Raw genomic sequence first — 24,180 nt, 5'->3', positions numbered from 1 at the left:
ACACATTTTATTTAAGCCTTAAACCCCACACATACACTAAGTAGAAGAAGAGAAGCATGGCCACCCAACCCCAGCCCACTCACCATTTCCCTTCTCTCTTCCCCCATCTTTTCTTCCTAACCTTGCATTGTATGCAACACTAATGTCTCACAACGAATGAAACTGATCTGTAGAAAACACAGCTTGAAAAAAGAGACATTACACATATTTTATAAACTAAGAAATCCTTAGTAAAAATATATTTAAAACACACACACACACTTTAATTCAGAGAATGGAAAGAGACTTGCACTCAGGTAAAAGAAAGCAGCCCCAGCAAAGAGTCCATTTCCCCCCCAGATGTGAGGAGTGACCCACCCAAACCCAATGAACTTCTCCCTTCCTCTTCCTTTCAAGAAAAGTTTGAATAGCCAGACGGTCCATTTGCATGCAGGGCTCTCACTCCCTGCTGGAAACGTCTCTGATGGGCACCGACATCTCTGTCCGTGGTGCTGAAAGAATAAGTGATGGATATATTTATGCTTCCATCCAGCAGCCTGTATCGAAGCAGACACTTTAATCTATTCAACAACAACTCAAGGATTAAAAAGTTGCTGGCAAATCAGAGCCCCAAATTGGTACGAGAGAGTTGCTTGTCAGTTGACAAATCGTGTTATAAAGCTGGCTTTGCGTGGCCTCCATCAGGGCACAAGTCTTCATCCAGCAGCCCAGCCCACCCCCTGCTTCCGTTCTTTATTCCACACAAGCCCTTGCTATCATTTCCCCCCATTTCAATCATTCATAAGCTATTTCATATTGAGCCACAAAGATCACACAGCACGGCGCCACAGTGAGGAGGTCCTGGTGTGTTTGCTCTCTTTTAGCACCCTTCATTTCTCTCCGCCTCTATCACTTTGTTCTTTCCTGAGCTGAGTCCTCCATAATAGGCCTTCCAATCAGGGGCCAGTTACCTGTTTGCTTTTTGGCAGGCCGTGGCTGTTTGCAAGCACACTCCATCTATGCTTGTGTTTGCAGGAAGCAAGGATGCTGTGACAGCCGCTGGTGTCAATGGGTTTTCAAAAAAGGATTAGACGTACACATCAGCCATAGCATGGCCTGGGGAAGTAAGTGGGTGGTACTGCCATACCCCCATTTTTTCAAGGCAGGGGTTTTGTCACCCCATTGGCTTCACCTGGTGTTTCGAGTAAATTCCCACACTTATAAGGGTTTCCCCTCTGCAGCTATTGGTTTGGTTTGGTTTGCTCACAATCAATAAAAGTTGTCCTAGTTCAACCCAACCAAATGCTCCAGGCTCTTTATTCAGCTACCCAATCGCAAGAGAAGTTTTGCTTCCCTTCCCATAACATTAGAACTGGAGGCCACTCAATGCAGCTGAATGTTGGAAGATTAAGGGCTGGCAAAAGACAGGACCTTCTTCACACAGCAAATAGTTAAGCTATGGGATTTGCTCTGGTAAGATGTACTGATGGCCATCAACTTAGAATCATAGACTTGTAGAGTTGGAAGGGACCCTGAGGACCATTCAGTCCAACTCTCTGTAATGCAGGAAATATACAGCTGTCCCATATGGGGATCAAACCTGCAACCTTGGTTCTCAGCACCATGCTCTAACCAACTGAGCTATCCAGGCTGTCATGGCTCTTAATGAGGATTAGGCAAATTCATGGAGGATAAGACTACCAATGGCTACAAGCCATGATGACTGTGTTCTCCCTCCACTGCCAGAGGCATTATGCCTCTGAGTGCCAGTTAAATCACAAGTAAACAAGAACGCTATTGCACTCATGACCTGCTTGTGGGCTCCCCAATGGGGCATCTGGTTGGCCACTGTGAGAAGAGGAGGCTGAACTAGATGGGACTTTGCCCTCATTCAGGAGAGCTTCTCTTTTTCATTCTTATTCCAGAGAACTGCTTCCAGGTAGATTAAATGCAGAAGGCTGAATGGACCTTTTGTCTCAACTCCGTAGAAGGCAGCTCCTAACTGCAAGTTTTGTCTCGCATGTGCTGATGGTGTAGTCTTCTTGGACTATGCCAAGCCCCAGAGACACACACTCCTCGATCCAATTAATTTAGAGTTGGAAGTGATTTGAGAATGATTTGCTCAAGGTCACCTCAAGCTACTAGTTAAGCCTCAGGATAGGTTTATCTTGTTACATCAGGTTGACTGATGTAGCCACTCGACCCCACTGCCCTCAAGAGGCAATTGACTCTGCTCCTAAAGTGAAGTGTTGCTTCTTAGCTGGACCTCGACAGAAGCCAGGGACACCAGCCACACAGGCTGATGGCATTGCCTGCTCCTTGCCACCAAATGCAACAACTTTTATTTACCAGAATGTTTATTTTTCAAACAAAGTAATTGCTAATTAATTGGCGAGGAGCTTGATTTCCAGTCCCTGAGCTCCTTCGAGGCAAATCTGGCCGTTGTTTCCATGGCTCTGTGTTTGTGTGCATGTGTGCATGCGAGGTAAGCGCTTTATGACTGCACCATCTGGCTCTTTGAAAATAATTAGCAGGTGTCCAGTGTTGGGAGCAGGTAATTGGTGGTGGGCAGTTTGCTATTTTGCTGCATATGTTCCTGGAACTCACAGATACTCCCAGGCAAAGGGAGGGAGGGGTGGAGGGATGGAGACATGTGGTCTACCATTAAGAAAAAAGATTCCTGCAGTGAGATGCAGCCCCTGCTGGGAAGGCAGAGCTGGGTGGATGGGGAGTGTTGGAAAAGGCAGTGAGGAGGGGAGAGCCACTAATCTCCCAGTAGGAGGAGGGGAGGCACCAGAGTGTGCATTTTTGTCTGGATTTGTTGCAAGTCACATTATACCTGTTCTGCTTCTGCTATTTGGCTGCCCCAGCTTGTGACTCTTTTCCTACCCCTGATTTCTGCTATATACCAGGCTTCTTGTCTGCTTAATATGGGTTGCAAAGTCTCTGTGTGCAGGGAACATGCCATTGTCAGTATCAGGACAGCTCCTTGCACATAGTTGGCACAACAGCTGTAGCAAAAGCAGCAGCAGCAGCAGCTCTGATTCTTCAGATACTGCTGGACTTTAGGGCTTGGTGATAACTTGTTTTCCGCATCGCAATATATCACCGGCTAAACACCACGATATCTGAAATAACGAAGGAACTAAGCAGAGGCGAACAAGATAATGTCCTGACAACTGCTACTACGTAAGGGTCTAAAACTGATAAATGATATTATCAATCACTTCATAGTCACTTTCAGCAGCAGGCAAGCCAAAATGCATCCCAATGAGACTTTTGGTTTTGGGCTTGGCTACCAAATGGTGGTATTCAGAACAATTCAAAGTATGGGGATGAGTCATAGTGAGTACAAATAATCTGGGACTGCCAGACTGCCAGCAGGCCTACTAGGTAGCAGAAAAGGCAGCAGCCTGTTGGTGGCAGAATCAACAAGGGAGGGGGGCAGCAGCAGAAGTGGCACAAAAATCAGCAGACTGTGAAGTCTCGCCACAGCAGTGGGCGGTGGTGGCAGAAGCAGCAGAAGCCTGTGAGGCCTTGTTGTGGTGGTGGCAGTAGTGGTGGCCTGCAAGGCCTTGCAGCAGTGGCAAAAGCGGTGATGGTCTGCAAGGCCTTGTCTTGGCAGTGGCAGTAGTGGTGGCCTGTGAGGCCTTGCAGTGGTGGCAGGAGATGGTGGCAGAAGCAAAGGTGATCTCCTACAAGGCCCTGCTGAGGCAGGCTGCCACAGCTTCTACCACCACCTCCCGCTACTGCCACGAGGACTTGCAGGCTGCAGCCACTTCTTGGCACCACAGAGAGGCCTCACAAGCCCCACGGCTTGTGTCGCCATGAGGCCTTGCTGGCTTCCACTACTATTGCTGCTATCTCCTGCCGCCACCGCAAGGCCTCACAGGATGCCGCTACACCTGTCATCTTGTGTCCCTGCAGGCCTCTGCCACTAGGACTTGCAGGCCATCGCCGCTTCTGCTGCCAAATCCTGTCACCACTGCGAGGCCTCATAGGCCAGTGCTGTTGCTGCTTCATTTCCCATCACCGCCGCAAAGCCTCACAGTCCACTGCTGCCGCCATCACTCTCTGTCATTGCCGTGAGGCCTTGCAGGTTGCTGCTTTCACTGTTATGAGGCCTTGCACGCCACCACTGCTACTGCCACCACGTCCCACCACTGCTGTGAGTTCTCACAGTCTGCTGCCACTACTGCCATCATTCTCTATCACCACCGCAAGGCCTTGCAGGCTGCCACTGTTTGTGCTGCTGCCAAGGGGCTTTGCAGGCTGCTGCCCCCTCCCATTACTGCCACAAGGACTCATAGGCCACCACTGATTGTGCTGCCACCGCCAGGCCTTGCAGGTTGTCACCGCTACTGCCAACAGGTATCGCGGTCATAGCAAGCTGTTTCTACCACTGCTGCTTCTGTCTCTTAGCAGGCCTGCTGCAATCTGGCAGTCCCAGATTATTTGTACTGTGGTACCTCTAGTTGCGAACGGGATCCGTTCTGGAGGCCCATTCACGACATGAAAAGAGTGCAACCTGAAGTGTCGTATCTGTGCAGGTGCGTGGTGCAATTTGGCGCTTGTGCATATGCGAGAAGCATGATTTAGTGCTTGTGCGCATGCGCGAGCAGTGAAACCCAGAAGTAACCCTTTCCAGTACTTCCAGGTCGCTGCAGGACGTAACCTGAAAGAATGTAACATGAAGCAAACGTAACATGAGGTATGACTGTGTTCACTATGACTCATCGCCGAACTTTGGATTGTCCTGAATATCACTGATGTAGATCACTTTGGGATGCATCCTGGGAAGCAATAGCTAGGTAAGTAAGTAAGTAAGTAAGTAAGTAAGTAAGTAAGTAAGCAAATAAAGAAATAAACAACACTATTGTTTGGACAACTGACTAATCCATTGCTTAGATTAATCAATTAAAAACATTTTGATTGACTAGCAAGTGCTCTCATCAATCAGGCAGCATATCTTTAAAAATGTCATAAAAAACTGCAGATGACCGATGCCTTTTCCCTTCATCTCTTGAGTACAAGACAGTGTGCCTCTTCTAAGATGACGCTGGCTACAGCACACAAACACAAACACACATGTATCTTCTTAAAGCAAAGTATGATTTTTGCTTCAGCACCACTTCTGTTATAATGTAGTAAGATAAGAATCATGCAACTAAGATAATAGAGAAATAAATAAATAAATAAATAGGGATAGAGCCTTTGTTTGTTTCCACTACAACTTTGTACTAGCAAAGGCGCACATGTTTTGCAACAGGAGAGTGAAAGATTCAGCCTCTTCTTTGCATCCCACCTGTGAAGAGCCAGGGATAGCTCAGTCGGTTGGAGCATGAGACTTAATCTTAAGGGTGTGGGTTCAAGCCCCTTGTTGGGCAAAAGATTCCTGCATTGCAGGGGGCTGGAATAGATGACCCTCAGGGTTCCTTCCAACTCTATGATTATATGAATCCAGGAACCTGGTGCAGAGGTCAAGTTTCTGGTACCTGCATTAGGGCAAACCCCAGAGGGTGTGGGTCCCAGGTCCCAAAGTATTTGAGTGTTCTTGAGTTCAGACTGTGAAGTACAGTGGTACCTCAGGTTAAGTACTTAATTCGTTCTGGAGGTCCGTACTTAACCTGAAACTGTTCTTAACCCGAAGCACCACTTTAGCTAATGGGGCCTCCTGCTGCTGCCGCGCCGCTGAAACACGATTTCTGTTCTCATCCTGAAGCAAAGTTCTTAACCTGAAGCACTATTTCTGGGTTAGCGGAGTCTGAAACCTGAAGCGTACGTAACCCGAGGTACCACTGTACAAATATATTTTAACATGCTAACTGGCCCTGGCAAAATGAATGCCAGAAAGTGCCCATCAGTTGTGGGATACTGCTTCCCCCTGCATGCAGAAGGTCCCTGGTTCAATCCCTGGCATTTCCAGGTAGGATTGGGCATGGAAGCCTAGAGAGCTGCTGCCAGTCAGTGTAGACCGTGCTGAGCTAGATGGAGTAAGGCCAGAATAACTCAGAATAAGGCAGCTCCCTATGTTCCTGTAAACAGAAAGGCAGGAAGCAAGGCCGGGCCTTCTTGCTGGTGAGACACTACGGAGCTTTCCGAGGAGAAGATTGAGAGGCAAGAAGTAGAGAAACACACCCCACTGGCAAAATCTTACTCTTGTCTGTTTCACAGGTCAGTGGTTTGATGCCTTTTTAAGCTGAGCGAGTCCCTTGGGGAGAGGCCTTTCTGCTTGTGCTGTGTTCGGAGTGAAACTCCACTGCCGAGGACCTTATTTACATGAGCTGCTTCTGCTGTTAAGGCTGTGTCCTGCAGCCTCCGGTTGCCAAGGAAACAGAAGCTGGGATGGCAGTTCAACAACCCGGCTCTTTTGTAAGTGCAGCAGTGCTGGGCTGCACCAGAAGGACTCACTTTGGACCTGTTCATCTGCACCAGTGCCCCATTTATGTATAGGCTAGGGTCTACTTAGAGCCTAGGGTCTCTAAATCTAGGGGGCCTCGCCAGCCCACCAGCTCCCCAGTGGGCAGTCTCCCCTCTCCCAAAATTGCAAACTCAAGGCTTCATGTGAGGGCAGGACAACTTGGGACTCTAAATCTAGGGGACCTCGCCAGCCTGCCCACTCCCCAGTGCCGCAGTCTCCCCTCTCCCAAAATTGTAAACCCAAGACTTCATTCGAGGGCAGGGCCACTCAGGCCCAGCAACTATGAGACTCAGGGCTGGCCAGTGGGGCCCAATTTGAAGCAGTGGGGCGCAACTTGAATTTTTTTTTTTGTAGGGCCCCAGTTCACAGCCAAAGTCTGCAAAATCTTATAGATATAAATAAAATCCATCTAGATTACCCTGGTGCTGGGGGCTGCTTAGGAGTGGCACAAGGGACCCAGTTTGGCCAAATTGCTCCAGTTGCCTTAAGTTCAGCCCTGATGAGGCTGTGCAGGGGCTGGACTGACAAGCCCTGCACCTTCTAGGTCCCTGGTGTCACTATTCAGAGTACAGACTCAAGGACTTGTTATGGAAATAAAGGGGGGCACTTATTGGAAATCGGTTTTGTCACCCCCCAAACCCCGAGACAATGAGCCCAGCCACCTTTTATTCACAGTCGCATAAGCACTACACTACAGCATGGCCATAAACCTGTATGTTCAACTGCTGAAATATACACCCAATATGTAGCAATGGAGATTTATGTTACTGCTTTATGAATGAACACTGTGTTTTATGAATGGACTCTGTATTTCATGAATTACCTAAGAGCCACCAATAGGGAGTTCTAGAATCTGACAGCTAACCAATTGGGTACTACCAAACAGTGACCCCTATTGCTGAAAGCAGGTAACCAGTAGGGAACGCTTCAGCTCAGCCTTTGCACTGTTGACTGAACACCCCCTGCTATGCAGATAATGGAGAAAGCTCGTAAATTGTATCCCTTCTGGCATCCTGGCCAACTCTATTATGCTGGTATAAACCCCGGTACACCAGAAGCCCAGAACAGCAGCAAATAAAATCCGCTCATACGTCAGCGACTGATAAGAATTGTCAACCAGTTCTTCCAAAGTCTTTCTAAATTATAAAGCTCCAAAATACAGGCCAAAAGAGAGCAGGTCTGGGAAGAGCGAGGCATACAATGGGCACCACCAGTGAAAAGGCCCTGCTCAGTGTAACTCCTGCCCTGACATTTGATAGAGTGCCCACTTACCCTCCTTACTGACATGGAATGCTCTCCATTGGAGCCTCCAGTACAAAGACCATAAGAAGGGAGAGCAGGGACCTTGAAGTTCCCAACAGCTGTTAAGCAAGCAAGCAAGCAAGCAAGCAAGCAAGCAAGCACACAGGTCACCTTTGTCACAATCAGGATGCCTATGTCCTGGCCAGGCCTGCGCCCAATCTTGTTTTTATACAATCTTGTTTGTTCTCAGTAACCAAAATTATATTATCAACATATACAAGCAGAAAAGATATATTCCTTCATTTGCAAGGAATTGTACAAAACAAAATGGCACTAATAAAGAAAAGTTCCAGGGTGGCAATAGAAAGCAAACTAAAAATGATTTTGCAGTTCATCAAAACTATCCAGCAATATCAAGTTATAGGGAAATTGGTGCTATTAACAGTAATCCTTCTAGTTGGTTAATTGGTTCGGCAACTTCCATGCACATGACATGTGATGCGAATTATTTTTCCAAAGAGTTAAATGATAACTAATCAGAGGCAGTTACAGTTGCAAATGGCAACAAAATATCTGTGAAAGGAAGAGGAGCAGGTTTGCTCAAGTGTGTTGCAGGTAGAAATACTATTTGTAATGAAGTGAGAGCAGTAGTTTACTTGCTCAAATTAACAAATAAGAAAGTTTTGAGAATTTAAATTCTAGATTAAAATCGATTACTTAATTGAGAAGGGGATTGTAACAAAAACACTGGGGGCTAATTTGAATAGTAGAGTGCCTGGTATCTGTTGGGCAATCTCATCCTTTATTTCCACACTGTGGCTGCAGACCAAATCACTTGTCAGGAGAGCTATGAGATTCAGGTGAGGGTCAGATGCCTTGTCAATCCCAACAGGTATATAAGAGGCCTTCGCCCTGGCCAGGCCTGTTTTTGGACCACAGTTCTGATCATCCCTGATCACTGATCCTGCTAGTTAGAGATGATGGGAGTTGTAGTCCCAACTCCCAAGCCAGAGACCCAAATTTGGGGAACCCTGGTCTAGAGAAAGTAGCTGCTAGGGAGAGTTTTCTTCCTCACTCTTACACATGGGCTGATCCAGTGAAATGGATGAGATGAGCATCCAGAACAGACAAAATAAATTTTCAGTGCAACTTAAAAAAAACAAAACCCCATCCCAGCTCAGAGAGCAGCAGAAAAGGTAGAGGCGGAGGCGTTTTCACTTTGCATGGAAGAGTTGCCCTCGGAAAGACTCCAGAAAGCACTGGCGGGGATCAGCACCCTTCCCAGAGCCGGAGGCATTGCATTTAGTCAAAACTTTTCATTTCATGGCAGCAGAAAAGTCCCCAGTCCGGAGAAGATGAGCATCTCTGCCTGGCCAGGCTGCTTGGAAGCCAGGCAGGACTGCTGCCGGCCCCACTCCTGGTGCGGGCCGCTTCTAGCATCCTGGCCTGGCCTGGGTGGGGCTCTTCCAAAATCTAGTGTGCCAAGGCAAGGGAGTCAGCGGCAATGGCGCAGCACAGCACCACCTAATGGAACTTGGTATTATTCCGGGTGAGAAGGACGCTGAGCTCATGAGCTGCGCTCATTGCTGGCCTCACAGTCATCATGGGGTCTTTTGGATGGGGCAGCCTGCATTCCCACATAGCCTTTATTTTATTTTATTTCATTGCAATTGAAGGCAGTTGACAGCACTCGGGAAGTGTGCTGTCTCCCCGGGGCTAAGATCCAAGATGTAACTGAACGACTGCAAGGAATCATAAAACCCACTGACAAATACCCCTTCCTCTTGGTTCATGTGGGAACCAATGACACTGCAAGCAATAGCCTCCAGAAGATCAAAAGAGACTACGAGGCTCTGGGCAGGAAATTGAAGCAATTAAATGCACAAATTGTCATCTCATCTGTCCTCCCAGTTGAACGACGTGGCCCAGGGAGAGAGGGAAAAATAGTGGAAGTGAACAGCTGGCTTCGCAAATGGTGTAAACAGGAACGGTTTGGATTCTTAGATCACCGACTGCAGTTTCTTGAAGATGGACTTCTGGCAAGCGATGGGCTGCACCTCACAACGGTTGGGAGGAATGTTTTTGCCAAAAATCTCAGAAACCTCATCAGGAGGGCTTTAAACTGACTAATGTGGGGGAGGGAGACAGTGCTCCTGAAGGTAGGAGTCTATCAATTGATGAAGATGATCATCCAAATGTCATAGACCAAATGGAGCAAACAGCACGCAGACCTAGTGGTGGGAGGAAAAAATCCTTAAATAAGAGACATGGGGGAATGATTAATGGACTTCAATGTCTGTACACTAATGCGCAAAGCATGGGAAATGAACAAGATGAGCTCGAGCTCTTGGTACAGTAAACTAAATATGACATAATAGGCATCACTGAAACCTGGTGGGATAAGTCCCACGATTGGAATGTAATAATGGAGGGATACAATCTATTTCAGAGAAACAGACCAGACAAGAAAGGAGGAGGAGTGGCGTTATATGTCAGGGATGTGTATACCTGTGAAGAGATCCAAGATTTAGAACCTCAAAGCCAAAGTGAGAGCATTTGGGTCAAAATTAAGGGAGAGAAGAATAACAGTGACCTCATTGTGGGAGTTTACTATAGAACCCCAAGCCAAACGGAGGACATAGATGATGCCTTCCTGGAACAGATGGCCAAGCATGCAAAAGGAAGGGAGATAGTAGTAATGGGGGACTTCAATTACCCGGATATTTGTTGGATGTCAAACTCAGCCAAGAGCATAAGGTCAAACAGATTCCTCACTGGCCTTGCAGACAACTTCATTATCCAGAAAGTGGGAGAAGCAACAAGAGGAACAGCCATTTTAGATCTGGTCCTAACCAATGTTGATGACCTGGTTAGTGGGGTAGAAGTGGAAGGATCATTAGGCGCGAGTGATCATGCTCTTCTGAAGTTTACTATACAGCGGAAAGGAGCAGCCAAGCATACTAGGACTCAATTTCTTGACTTTAAGAAAGCCGACTTCATAAAACTTAGGGAAGTGCTGGGTGAGATCCCATGGACAGTAATACTAAAAGGAAAGGGAGTTCATGATGGCTGGGAGTTTGTTAAGAGGGAGATAGTAAAAGCACAACTTCAGGCAATACCAATGAGACGGAAACATGGAAGGTGCCTAAAGAAGCCAGGGTGGCTATCTAAAGAACTTTTAACTGAGTTAACATTAAAAAAGGATGTGTACAAAAAATGGAAAAGGGGGGAAACCACCAAAGAGGAATTCAAAGAAATAGCCAGCCCGTGTAGACACAAAGTCAGAAAAGCTAAAGCACAGAATGAACTCAGGCTTGCTAGAGAGGTTAAAAGCAACAAAAAAAGCTTTTATGGGTATGTTCGTAGCAAAAGGAAGAACAAAGAAACAGTGGGGTCACTCAGAGGAGAAGATGGTGAAATGCAAACAGGGGACACAGAAAGGGCTGAACTCCTCAATGCCTTCTTTGCCTCAGTCTTCTCCGATAAAGAAAACAATGCCCGACCTGAAGAATTTGGAGCAAATGATTCAGCAGAGGAAACACAGCCCAGAATAACTAAGGAGATAGTACAAGAATACTTGGCTAGTTTAGATGTATTCAAGTCTCTAGGGCCAGATGAACTGCATCCAAGAGTATTAAAAGAACTGGCAGATGTGATCTCAAAACCACTGGCAGTCATCTTTGAGAATTCCTGGAGAACAGGCGAAGTCCCGGCAGACTGGAGGAGGGCAAATGTTGTCCCTATTTTCAAAAAGGGGAAAAGAGAGGACCCAAATAATTACCGCCCAGTCAGTCTGACATCAATACCAGGGAAGATTCTGGAGCAGATCATTAAGCAAACAGTCTGTGAGCACCTAGAAAGGAATGCTGTGATCACCAATAGTCAGCATGGATTTCTGAAAAATAAGTCGTGTCAGACTAACCTGATCTCGTTTTTTGACAGAATTACAAGCCTGGTAGATGAAGGGAACGCAGTGGATGTAGCCTACCTTGATTTCAGCAAGGCATTTGACAAGGTGCCCCATGATATTCTTGTAAAGAAGCTGGTAAAATGCGGTCTTGACTATGCTACCACTCAGTGGATTTGTAACTGGCTGACTGACCGAACCCAAAGGGTGCTCATCAATGGTTCCTCTTCATCCTGGAGAAGAGTGACTAGTGGGGTGCCACAGGGTTCTGTCTTGGGCCCGGTCTTATTCAACATCTTTATCAACGACTTGGATGATGGACTCAAGGGCATCCTGATCAAATTTGCAGATGACACCAAACTGGGAGGGGTGGCTAACACCCCAGAGGACAGGATCACACTTCAAAACGACCTTGACAGATTAGAGAACTGGGCCAAAACAAACAAGATGAATTTTAACAGGGAGAAATGTAAAGCATTGCACTTGGGCAAAAAAAATGAGAGGCACAAATACAAGATGGGTGACACCTTGCTTGAGAGCAGTACATGTGTAAAGGATCTAGGAGTCTTGGTTGACCACAAACTTGACATGAGCCAACAGTGTGACGCGGCAGCTAAACAAGCCAATGCAATTCTGGGCTGCATCAATAGGAGTATAGCATCTAGATCAAGGGAAGTAATAGTGCCACTGTGTTCTGCTCTGGTCAGACCTCACCTGGAGTACTGTGTCCAGTTCTGGGCACCACAGTTCAAGAAGGACACTGACAAACTGGAACGTGTCCAGAGGAGGGCAACCAAAATGGTCAAAGGCCTGGAAACGATGCCTTATGAGGAACGGCTAAGGGAGCTGGGCATGATTAGCCTGGAGAAGAGGAGGTTAAGGGGTGATATGATAGCCATGTTCAAATATATAAAAGGATGTCACATAGAGGAGGGAGAAAGGTTGTTTTCTGCTGCTCCAGAGAAGCGGACATGGAGCAATGGATCCAAACTACAAGAAAGAAGATTCCATCTAAACATTAGGAAGAACTTCCTGACAGTAAGAGCTGTTCGACAGTGGAATTTGCTGCCAAGGAGTGTGGTGGAGTCTCCTTCTTTGGAGGTCTTTAAGCAGAGGCCTGACAACCATATGTCAGGAGTGCTCTGATGGTGTTTCCTGCTCGGCAGGGGGTTGGACTCGATGGCCCTTGTGGTCTCTTCCAACTCTATGATTCTATGACAGGCAATGTCTGGCCTGTGCCAAAACAGCCCCGAGAGAGAGAGACTCTTTGCAGGTTTGCCTCAAAGGATTCACCCGCACCTCTGGAGTTTGCCCTTATTCTGTGTCTCCTGAGCACTGCATGCAGCTTGATGCTTTGCTCTGGTGCCACTCACAGCATGGGATGTATCTCTGACCACCTTTGTAGGACATGTATTCCCTCACTTACTTTTTGGGATGGGTCTGTAATCAAGGAAATACATGAACCTCCTCTGCCCCAATATCATTCTGGCTATCAACCCAGAGGAGTTGGACTTGGTTTTTTTTGGTTTTTTGTGCTTCCCTGTGAGAAATGTGCAGCTTGACTAACTTACCCGAGTGACCTAATGTAAGCTGCTTTCCATGTCTGATTTGCCTTTGCCTCTGCCCCAGCTCCAGGATTCTGCTTAACCCCAATGCATTCAGCCTCCCTCCCTTTTCAGGCTGTTTGATGGCCAGCAGTGTCAATCTCCACTTCCTCCTAATGAGCAATCAAGCTAGATAAGAACCCTTTAATAAAGACATGCCAGAGCAAAGCGACATAATGCAGGTGGGGGGGGGGGGGTCGGAGGCACAAATTGAAAAGGGAAATTTTCTCCAGCATTTGTTGCTTTTATTGTATCCGTCCTCTCTCCTCTGAACATCTGCCCCTCCCCAAATACAATACTGCAAAGCAGGTTGATGAATTATTCCAATATATAGCCTGTCTCAAAAGAAAACACGCATCATATATATCTTTGACAAGTTATTATTCTCCCTTATCGGAACGGGGCGCATCCAGCAATGGTGGATCCTCCTTGCCATGGGTTTTTATTTTCTTTTTTGCAACAAGACAAGGAGCAGCATGGCAGCTTCTGCCTCCTCAAGCCATGGTGCATGAAGTTGATTCCAGGAGTTCTGAGGTGCCGTTCACAAGCACTAAGATATCTTGAAGTGATGAAAGGCAGGAGTATAGGAGGGGGCGTATAGGAGGTGGAATGCGGGTGGCACTGTGGTCTAAACCAATGAGCCTCTTGGGCTTGCCGATCAGAAGGTTGGCAGTTCGAATCTCTGTGACAGGGTAAGCTCCCATTGCTCTCTCCCAGCTCCAGCCAACCTAGCAGTTTGAAAGCATGCCAGTGCAAGTAGATAAATAGGTACTACTGCAGCAGGAAGGTAAACGGCGTTTCTGTGTGCTCTGCCTTAAGTCACGGTGTTCCATTGCACCAGAAGCGTTTAGTCATGCTGGCCATATGACTTGGGAAGCTGTCTGTGGACAAATGCTTGCTCCCTGGGCCTGAAAGCGAGATGAGCGCCGCAACCCCATAGTCGCCTTTGACTGGACTTAACCATCCAGGGGTCCTTTACCTTTATAGGAGGGTGTCTAGGAGGAACGTATGTTTGCCTGCATGGCACTGTTGAGGCCAGAAATAGCCAGCTGGGGGAGAGGAGAACATTTCAACACTTTTAGGGTGTGTACACACTCCCAGTTATTCCCGTAAGAGATGCTCTGTCAGCGCTGGTTTCAGAAGTGGTGCACACACAACATTAGCCACAAACCACATCCTGTTGTTTCTTATGAAATACTGCATTTTGATGTGTTTCCCCTACAAAGCGGCTTTGATCCAAACTGGGAAAAAGAACCAGCTATCTGTGCAAACATTACTGGCTTAGGAGTGCCTTATACACTTAATGGCACACCAGTTAAGCCCAGGAGTGAGAGCTTGGCCCCGTGACCATGGGTGCCCGTGGCTGTGGGTGCCATGCATGGCCCTGGCACCAAAATATGTGGGTGCCCAGCCCCTTCCTGGGGAATTTTGTGGGTGCTCGGGCATCCAGGGCCCCAGGGAGATGACACCTATGATTAAGCCAGAACTACAGGGCCACTAGGGATGCGGGTGGCGCTGTGGGTTAAACCACAGAGCCTAGGACTTGCCGATCAGAAGGTTGGAGGTTTGAATCCCCGCGACGGGGTGAGCTCCCGTTGCTCGGTCCCTGCTCCTGCCAACCTAGCAGTTCAAAAGCACGTCAAAGTGCAAGTAGATAAATAGGTACCACTCCGGCGGGAAGGTAAACAGTGTTTCCGTGCGCTGCTCTGGTTCACCAGAAGCGGCTTAGTCATGCTGGCCACATGACCCAGAAGCTGTACGCCAGCTCCTTCGGCCAGTAAAGCAAGATGAGCGCAGCAACCCCAGAGTCGGTCACGACTGGACCTAATGGTCAGGGGTCCCTTTACCTTTACCTTACAGGGCCACTGTTTACTCCTAGGAGTGTAGTAAGCAATACAAGTCACATTAGGATGTGAGACTGGCTGTGCCTTATGGGTAACTGACATTGGGCTGCCTCATTCAGCTCACAATGACTTGGCAGCCTTTAATGGGTTTGTTCCCAGAACAACCTAGGAAGACAGTACCCTGACAACTATTTAAACAATGTGTGTGTATGAGGAGCAGAGGCTGAGGGTCAGTTAGGTTTGCCTCAGAGACAGCCGGTGCACCTGGGGCATTGATGAAGAGAGATCCACTCTTCCAGCAAAAGTGTGAAAATGTATGTGTTGCAGAATCTACACCCCACATTGAGAACACACAGCTCCCCCCCCCCCCCATAATCATGGAAATTGTAGTTTGTCATGGACACTGATAATGGTAGCTCTGCAGGGATAAAAACTACACCTCCCAGGATTCTTGGGGGAAGCCACGTGCTCTAAAGGTCGGGCGTGGATATGTGGGGAGACTGCTTGAAAAAGGGAAACGCTTGCTGAGCTCGTTTTTGCATTTTGTTCGTGTGTGGCTCTTGCACCTGCACTACTCCAGACTGGATCCTGCAAACAAAGACTTGCTAAATCCGGAAGCATGGCTTCTGGACTTAAGAGTCAGCAGTGTGGGATAGAGGTTCTATTCCACCCAAAAGCATGGATGGAAAAAAAGTGGCTTTTGGTCAGGGCAAAACCCCCTCACCTGTCACTCTGAATGTGAAGAGGGAAGTGTGGCTAAAGTGAATTAAGGGATTCTACCTGCATGTTTTACCAACTTGTCTATTATTATTGCAGGGAAGAGATTGCTAGTCTGGGCCATTTAGTTAGGGAATGTCCTTGATCCGAGTTGACTCAGGGGATCTCAGCAAAAGGCTTTAAAGGAATCTTGTGGCACCTTAAAGACGAACGCGTTTATTACGGCATGTTACCACCTGCAGCGCTCTCTTGTGGTCCATATAGGGACAGCAGCAAAAGCTGAGCCGTGGAAGAGGGGTCTGTTGATCAGACTGCGGCTGCCTGGGTCTCCTTGAGAGAGTGCCGTAATTAGGGTTTGCTCCCTTCTGTGTCAAACATGCAGAGGCAGGCTTTCTCTCTGCCCGGAGATGAGGTTCTGTGTGGTGTCTAATCGTCCCCATGGGCAGGTCTCCCAAGGCAAAGAGATGGGGAGGTTTTGATGAAAATTGTTGCACAGATCAGTGAGCAAACAGTTCTGTTTCTCCCTCCTCCTCCCGCCTTGTAATGACATCCCCAGATTCTGAAATGAAGCTCAGCGGGAGACCAGTCTTGCATGGACTTCAGACAAGCCTGCGTGATTCGCACCAGGAACGCCTCATTCTGCAGTCTTCAGACTCCAGGGGAGATCACGGCAAAACTGAACAAGTTGGGCTCTTGTGCTATTCCTCTGATGAAGCCCCTGTATCCTGTCAGGTGACCCTTGAAGCCCCTCCTGTTCAGCTTTCAGTTCTGGCCCACAATTTACCAGTATGCCCAGCCATCTAATCTCCCTCCCCCAAGTTCCTGGACAGCTTGCCTACATTTTTGAATTCATCCTATATAGAATTCCATCAGTGCCCCTGACGTGCATTTAAACTGGAAGTTCAGCAACTGGGCAGGGAAGCAATTGCTGTGTTTGTGTGTGTTCTGCTGCTGCAAGAATTGCTCTTTCTTTCCGCCTCAAAGGATGGTCTCAGGAAGAGCATATGGCAGCCTTTGCCAACCTGGTGCCCCCACAACTGTTTTGGAATGCCACTCCCATAAGCCCCAGCTAACAGAGCTTGTTTGGTTTTATGCAGTATGTCAAAACAGAAATGGTGGAAGTCAAATGTGCTGGAATACCACATCTCCTGGTCTGCATTATGTAGTCATCTGGTCGCACAGAAGGGAGAATTTTTCCATGTGCTGCTTCTCATCGCTCCAGATGCAGAGAAAAGCCTCACTTGGTGAAATTTTAGCTTTGGTACAACTGAAAGTAGAAGAACTCTCTATCAGGGTCTGTGCTTGGCTGGTATAATTTCAGATTCCAGCCTTACATATTTCAAAATGTTTCTAGTTTTTAAAAGGGTAAAAAGACCAGGTGGCATAAGCGTCACCAGAAATCATAGAATTGTTGATTTGGAAGGGACCCTGAGGATCATCTAGGCCAACCCCCTGCACATAGCTGTCAACTTTTCCCTTTTCTTGCGAGGAATCCTATTCGGAATAAGGGAATTTCCCTTAAAAAAAGGGAAACGTTGACAGCTATGCCCCAGCGATGCGGGAATAAGCAGCTGTCCCAAACAGGGATCAAACCTGCAACCTTGACATTGTCAGCACCATGCCCTGACCAACTCAGCTATCTAGGCTTTATAATCTCACTACAGACTGGAACCTAACAGGTTAAAATGCCATTGTTTTCCCCATGGTAGTATACGGTAGGGATTGCAGCTATGTGAATGTGCTGAGAATTCTTCATTTGGCACCACTTTTCCCTTCCTGCAACTATGTCTATGAATGCCTGATAAACAGTTCTCTGAACGTGGTTTATTGGCAGCATTTGCATGGGCGTAAGGGTGTGCGTGTTGCAAAGTGCAATGAATGTGCTTCTGAGCCTGGCAGCAGCATCTGTGCATGGAGGTGCTGGTGGGTCTACCTTGCACAACAGCACCTGAGTCTGCCTTGTTGGCAGCGGGATAGCGAATGGGCTTTGGTGTCGCAAATGGGGGGGGGGGGGAGGAGGAGGCTGAGAGGTGCCAAAAACAAGAGGGGGAGATAGAGAAGGACTAAATTTAATGTGCTGATCTGAGCCAATCAGCCAAATCTTGGGGCTGCAGATCCCTGGTGGTTCTGCGTGATTCTTGTTTGAGGAACGAGAGGAGAATGATTAAAGTGGCATTCAGGTTAGATTTGCAGAAAAGATCTGATGTGGGGATGTGTGAAACAGAGCTTGAGAATTTTATTACAACCTGGCTGTTAGGCAGAGGTTAAAGAGAGTTTGCTCATACCTAGAATTACAAGGGGCTTCTGGGGTTTTGACAAATGTCTGTTTGGCCAGCTGCGGCTGTAAGCAAACGCTATACTTAAATGTTTGCATATTTATCCTTTTAAGAGAGAGAGTGTGTAGCAAGAGACAGGCACAGAGAAAGAAGCAATCCCAGGGCAACTTCACATCTCGTAAAAGATTTCGCCAGCACGTCTGGCACAACTGAAGCTGGCCACAAGTTGCTCCTCTAATTTCCCAGCCTGATGTCTTGTGGGAGGTCAAGGTGGCTGAGTGTGTGTTGAATTTTCTGAGCATTAGTGCAACAAACAGAGCTGACAGACAACAGCCTTCCCCCTGGATGGAGCAGGGTTAGAGGTCGATAAATCCTCTTGCTCTCAACTAATTTAATTTGTTGTGTGGATGTTGTGCTGGTGAAAGGTGATGTACTCACAGCCTCCAACCTGCCTTCTGTTGGTGGCCAGAACAGGTGGAGCTGCACCCTCAGGACTGACTCACCTATAGAACGCCTGTTCACTTCGGCTTCGGCACCTGGTCTGGCCAGAGAGGCTGGCAGATGTCAGATCAGTCCCTGTGTTTCTGCTGTGTTGACAACACCCTGGAGGAGTCAGACAAGCCAAGGACAATCTCCTGCAGGGGACTGGACACAGGCTCTTGCCAGCCGGCCAGCTTGTAGGCAGGGCTGGATTAAAGGACGCCACAGCCCCCCTCTCTCTTGAGTTGTGGCTTGGTGGCAGGCTCAGTTGCTGGAATCGAAGAACATGGGAATCTGCCTTATACCGAGTCAGGCCCTTGGGTCACATTCAGCTCAGTATTGTCAGGCGGGTGTGCCAGGTAGCAGTGACAGGCAGGCAACGTTCTAGCTCTACCTGAAGATGCCAGGGATGGAAGCTGGGGTCTTCTACATGCAAGGCACCTGCTCTGCTGCTAAGCTACAACCTTTTCTCAAGGAGGGCTGAGAAAAACCTCTGTCCCTAGCCTGGTGCCCTTCAGTTATTTGGGACTACAAATCCATATGGCCAGGGCATATGGAAACGGTGGTCCAAAACATCTGGAGGACACCAGACTGGAGAATGCTGCTGTAGATGCTATTGAGCTGGATGGATCAATAAGGCCACTTCCTATGTTCTTTCATGCAGGTGCATTTCAGTGGTATCTTTACTGGCATTTTGGACAGGCTGACATCACTCATCAAGTAATCAACCCAAAAGCACTTGTTTGCTCACAGATGACAGAGCCTTGGGCCTTTGGGGTGTTCCTCCTCCACTGGCAAACAGTGGCTGAGTTGGTAAGTTTCAGTGGGAAGCATTACCAACATGGAGATAAATCCAGCAGCTTCCAACTGAGCTGTTTGCTTCCCTGCTTTGCTCCTTCAGCTGCAAGCACTGCTTCAAAGAGCCATTTGTCCACATGTGTGGGTTTGGTCAGATTCTCAGCAGCCAACTGGTCTGCTCCACATTTGTTCAAATGCCGCCTTTTGTTGCTACACACAGCATTTCAGAGGCCACAGGGCCAGGAGTGGACTTAGCGGTAGATTCTGAAGCCACTCCATCTGTTTGATCTTGAGCATGATGCAACCTAGGAGGAGATCCTTTGGCCTGGGGTGCCAGTACATCTTTGAGCAGTGTACGCTGTGCGTGTGTGATTCATTAAGGCAACCTTTCTCAACCCGTGGGTCCCCAGATGTTGAACTACAACTCCCATCACCCCTAGCTAGCAAGGCCAGAGCTCAGGGATGACGGGAGTTATAATCCAACAACATCTGGGGACCCACAAGTTGAGAACTGCCGGATTAAGGTGTAAAGGGGCTGCTGCACTGCTCCTTTCCATCTGAGCACAGATCTAGGTGCTCCTTTCCTCAGTGCCTTTGGTACCTTTTGCCCTGATCTTTCATTTGCATGATATCATTTGTTGTTGTTATTGCTGCTGCTGCTGTTACAGTAAGCCTGCAACTTATGCACATTTAACTTGTGTGCATTCAGCTTTACGTGCTTGGCATGAATGAATGAATGAATGAATGGATGAATGAATGTAATGGACTGGTTGGGCTCAGAGAAATGGTGGGAGGAACCAGCTGGGGAACCCTCAAGGGAAGAAGGCTCAGAGTCTGGGGACTGGTGGTGGGATGATGATGAGTGGTCAGAAGGAGAAGACTGGGAGGAAGTGTCGGAAGCTGAAGAAGTAACAGGAGTTAGGGAGCAAGGAGAGTCTGTGGCAGAGCGAAGTACAGAATCAGAGGCAGAAGCTGAGGCAGGAGAGGAAGGAGGCCAAGAGGCAGAGATGAGCCAGGCTGGTGGAGAGTCATTTGTGTCTCCCCTCCTGCTGCAACAAGCTCCCCTCTCCCCTTGTCTCCATGGACCAGAAGAGGCATGAAAATGGTGGAGGAGAAATTAGCGATGCACAGATTCTTTGGGGGGGAAACTTGGAGAGGAGGGGACTTAGGAAGCTGTGGGGTGGTGGGTACCTTTAATCTTAGCAATTGCTTCATAGGGGAAAGACCTACTGGAGATGAGTTGCTGTTCTCCTTAGGCCTGACACTCCTATGAAGATCATGTTTTTGCTAATAAAAAGTTAACTTCAACTTGCACAGTGTACTGCTGGCTCACTCCTGACAATAAAAAAGGGGATGGAAAGCAGGTGGGCATCCAGGAAAATAGACTTTGGTAATTCCACCCACCATTGAACTCAGTGTGTTTTGAATATAAGCAATTTTGGCTTTAGGCATGATCTCCAGAACGCAACCCTAGTGTAAGTTGTGGGCTTACTGTAATATTATTATTTCCTCCAACCCAAAGGTTTCCAAGGTGGTACATTAAAATATATTCAGTTATATTAAAAATCAATAAAAGAACCATAAAACAAGCAATATAAAACAGATGTCACCCCCCACCCACGAAATCAGAAGTTCTGCCAATCTAGTGGCAGATCCCTCTCACACATCAGCTAAATCTCTAAGCCTGGGACATGAACACATAAAAAGAGAAACCTAAAAACAGATGATGTAGGGAATAGCTGGATCTCCATGTGGAAGGGAGTTTCACATCTGGGGTGCCACAATGGAGAAGGCCCTGTTTCACATTGTTGCACCGTCAATGGATTTTTTTTGGGTAACATCTTTACTGAAAGTTCAAAAAGTGCATAACTATATGTATACCAAACATGGTGAGATGCGAGCAAAAAAGAGAAAAAGAAAAAGAGAAACAGAACCCGTGCAGAAGGGAAAACAATGGGGGGGGGGGGAAGCCAAAACTATATATTTTACAAGGTTGTTGTTGTACTTCATCAGATCTTTGTAAGAATGGAATTATGAGCAGAGCCTCTCCTGTCTTAAGGGCACAAAATGGCTGACCATAGAGGAGGTCATCCTTCAGCTGCTTAGCCCTTTGGCTACATAAAACTTTATAGGATAAAGGCAGTAGATCTTGTTTGCTTTGTCTGCTGGCTATTCAAGAGATGCTCAGAAGGCTCAGAATTTATAACCAGAGCAGAATTATTGCTTTCTTTTTTACATTTCTACTCACGCTCCCTCTTTTGGATCTTCAAATTCTGGCAGGTATGTAGGTAGCAGAGTAAGCAGGTAGTCTCTGGATGTTTTGGAGGCATGCTGCAAGATTGAAAACCCAGCTAGTTTTGGCAGAGGGGCCTGTCTTGAAGACAAGAAAAAAACAACACGCAATTATTCCTGCTTTCAAAGGCAGTGGCGTTTCTCTCTTTGCATGGGAGGGGTGGGGGTGGGGAGAGAAGATTGCCCCCATCTCCAGCTCTCTCTTGAGGGAAACCTGGAATGAGCTCAGTTGCAAGGAGATGTGACTGCCCCCCCGGCCCCCACTGGGTTGCCTTCAGATTTTTATCCTTGCTGTTGATATTTCTGGATAATCAAATGTGGCTGTGGAGAGATGCTGATAAGGTGTGTGTGTGTGGTTTGTTTATTTTTTTAAAAAAGAGGGCAGGCCTGGGAGCTGGAGAGAAGCAAGCGGTTCTCCCCCCCCCCAGCCCCTCTCTCCAATGCAGACTTTCCAGAAGAAAGGCCTGTGGGCATGGGGGGCCTTGCATTCTGCTTGTGGTGGAGGGGGGAAGGGGTGATCAGTATGCACAGCCTGTTGCCAAGATAAAAGGGTCTTTACTGTCTTTGTATCCTCAAGGTTAATGCAGAAAGAGGCTTCTTGTTTGCAGAGAAATGCCACCTTGCCAAAGTCTTCAGGACTGAGCAGAGAGGAAGCTGGGAAACTGGCCATCCGCCCCCCTCCCCGCTGGAAATTCTTCGCTGAGGGGCTGGGGAAGCCAGGTTGAGCCAGGCCAGCCAGAATTCCAAGGCTGAAAGCAGCACAGCCGCCTCCTCAGTCTAGCTGTGCAGGTAGGATGGAGAGAGGATGTTCATTGGTGGAAGCTGTACTGTACTGATCGACCTGTGGACGGGGATGCTGCTATCTGTGGCCACCAGAAAGTAGCAAGCTGAGGCTGAATAGCCACTGGCTTCCACTGGTGGGCCCTCAGCCAGGAAGTGGGGGTAGGTGCGCATAATATGCAGATGTGCATCGATCTCTCTTTTGCTTTTGGTATGTTCCTTTTCACACACATGAGCACTGAGCAGAAAAGCCATTGTTCGTTGTCTGTTCAGAAGAGTTTAGTATTGTTGATAGTGTACATAGCTGACTTTCTGGAATAGTCAGCTGTCTCTTAACAGGGTTTGTTTTTTTTTAAAGGCAAAGCTTGTATTTTCTTTTTAGAATATTAATTGTTTATCATTTGAAAACAGATTTCCTGTGGCAGCTTAGAATGCATTGGGGCGATTTGCATGGTCCTGTACACACAGTATCAATGTGTTGGTGTACCATAGGAAGGACAAGGTAGGATCATGTAGTGGAGGTGGTGTTGCTCTGCATGTCAAAGAGGCTATTGATTCTAGCAAGCTAGAAATCCCCAAAGGGGCAGACTCCTCTATGGAGTCACTAGGAGTGGTGATACCAGGCCCCGAGAGCAATGCTTTACTAGGGAGGTGCTATTGTCCCCCAGATCTTGAGATAAAGAATAAAATCAAGGGAACAGCTAAAAGAGGAAATGTTGTAATGGGTGTCACGGCTTTGGGAAAGCTATTCCTCCCCCTGGTTGCAGCAAGAGCAGAGAAAACAAGGTAGAGTCCATTTTAGTGAGTTTATTCAGTCATAATAATGAGAGACAAAAGAACGCAGGAAGCCGGACTGAAGGAATGACCACTGGGTGTGGAGCACACTTCCACCCGCAGACAAGCCACAGCTGTCTGAACATCATGCCCTCTGTCTAACCTTTGGCTTTCTCAGTGGTCTGCCATGCCCTGTCTGTGACCTTTGTCTCCTTCGCCATTCATTGTTCAAGGGGAAAGTGACACGGTGGGAACAGGTGCCAAAATAACTTTGTACCACCCCATGATCTCATGGTTGGAAGATGTAAAGGGCACAGTCCAAAATGTATCTACAGTGGTGCCTCGCAAGATGAAATTAATCCATTCTGCGAGTCTCTTCGTCTTGCGGTTTTTTCTTCTTGTGAAGCACGGCTATTAGCGGCTTAGCGGCTATTAACGGCTTAGCGGCTTAGCGGCTATTAATGGCTTAGCGGCTTAGCGGCTTTAAGAAAAAGGAAACAAACTCGCAAGAACTCGCAAGACGTTTCGTCTTGTGAAGCAAGCCCATAGGGAAATTCGTCTTGCGGAACGACTCAAAAAACGGAAAACTCTTTCGTCTAGCGAGTTTTTCGTCTTGCGAGGCATTCATCTGGTGGGGCACCACTGTAACTAGTTTTGCATATTGTGCTAATAAAAGGAGCCTTGGCAGAGCTCGCTGGCAGCTTGCTTATGCACAGCTCACCTGCATTACCAACTCCTGACTCATGTCCTTCACTTCAGGACAATGGCATTGCTTCAGCTGGGTTCCTCCTCCTTCCTTCCTAGCAACAGCATCTTCCCTTATGGTGGCCGCTTGTGGCCAAATGACTCTGATTCCTTCGTTCCTGTACTCTTAATGAACGCTGAGTTCTGGGAGAAGGGGGGGGTCAGAAAGACACTCCACTGACAACATGTCAGCTGGCTGGGAGAAGGGGTGTGTGTGTCAGAAATACTCTCCAGTGACAACATGTCAGCTGGCTGCCCTGCCTCTGTCTTGCCCTGCCTTCTTTTAACACCTCCTAACTCGTCTGTTCATCTCTCTCTGAGC

The sequence above is a fragment of the Podarcis pityusensis genome (genome assembly GCF_964106645.2).
Source record: "Podarcis pityusensis genome assembly, chromosome: 15".
Lineage (NCBI taxonomy): Eukaryota > Metazoa > Chordata > Lepidosauria > Squamata > Lacertidae > Podarcis > Podarcis pityusensis.
The sequence above is the reverse complement of the archived record's forward strand: the minus strand, read 5'-3'. Positions refer to the sequence as shown.